This window comes from Gorilla gorilla, chromosome 4 (genome assembly GCF_029281585.2).
Source record: "Gorilla gorilla gorilla isolate KB3781 chromosome 4, NHGRI_mGorGor1-v2.1_pri, whole genome shotgun sequence".
NCBI lineage: Eukaryota > Metazoa > Chordata > Mammalia > Primates > Hominidae > Gorilla > Gorilla gorilla.
Genome location: NC_073228.2, coordinates 112,395,317 through 112,396,620, shown reverse-complemented (window position 1 = coordinate 112,396,620; position 1,304 = coordinate 112,395,317). Strand labels below are relative to the sequence as shown.

Below are 1,304 nucleotides of genomic sequence, written 5' to 3'. Positions count from 1 at the left end.
TTTCAGCTCTAATTTTTATGTTATATTATTTTAACAGGTCCTTATATTCAGCCACTCCCTTTGCCTTTATTGCCAATTTACAAAGGACATCACCTCCCTCTCAACCAGAAGTGGGGCTTTCTCAAAACCGACACCTCTGGTTTGTTTGTATTTTTAAGAGATGGGGGTCTCTTTTTTTTTTTTTTTTTTACAACTGGTAATCAATTTATTGAAATAGTTGACTTAAGCATCTGCAATGGTGACTTCCACCTCAACTCCTGGCTCAATACTGATGGAAGTAATCTGCCTAACAATCTCAGAAGGACTGTGCAAGTCAATAAGTCGCTTGTGAATTCTCATCTGGAAACGATCCCATGTCTTAGAACCTTCACCACAAGGAGTTTTTTTTGTAGTGATTCTCAAAGTCTTGGTAGGCATTCGAACTGGTCCTTTCACTTTGAGATTTTTTTCCTTTGCGCCTCTAATCAAGTCAGCACACACCTTTTCCAGGGATTTTACATTGCGGTTCTTAGGGTGATTCGAATTCGGTGAATTGCCGCCTCCGGCTCCACGGGTGTTTTTCCAGTATCCTTAAAAGCCATGGTTACTGCGTGGCTTCCTGACCAACTTGTTCCTCGGCGAGAGCGAACAGCGGTGAGTCAGGAGCAGAAGCGTGCGGACCAGAGATCCACAGCACCTACGACCACGTCCTTCCTGTTTCAAAAAGGGGGGTTTCTGAAAGGTTCAGCCCAGGCTGAACTTGAACTCCTGGGTAAGCAATCCTTCTGCCTCCATCTCCTATGAGCTGAGACTACAGGTGCACGCCACTGCACCCAGCTATTCTGATTTAACACATTTGCCAGCCCCTTACTTTTGATTAATTAGTAGCCAGGTCTCAGATTTGTCTTAGTATTTTCCCACGCAAATGGGATTCTCACCTTTTTGAGATGAACCCACTATACTCTCTTCTCTTCTACATGATCTCTGCCTGACCATTAAATCTCTTGTGTGTCCTGGAGCTAATTCTGCTTGTCTTGGATATTTGTTTTTTGACTTGTATGTTTTCTCAGTCTCCTAGTTATGATGCAGGTGTGGGCTATGGGTAATTTTACTGCTACTTGTTCATCTGAATATTTTTATTATAAAGGATGTGCAGTGGTTTTCCAAAATAGGTAAGCACCATTTTCACTTAATCATATACTTTTGTGTACACACACAGGCACACGCATGAACACTCTTTTTTGAAGTTTCTTCTCCCTGTGGAGTCTCTATTTCCTACAGATTGCTTTCTTCCGTTTCCTTGTTTTGATGCCTTTGTCATGTTG

At 42.2% G+C, this 1,304-nt stretch overlaps 1 pseudogene; it reads right to left on the bottom strand.

Moving 5' to 3' along the window:
- Positions 1 to 209: 209 nt before the first annotated feature.
- On the bottom strand, positions 210 to 581 carry LOC101125441 (small ribosomal subunit protein uS10-like; annotated as a pseudogene).
- Between the last annotated feature and the right edge of the window lie 723 nt (positions 582 to 1,304).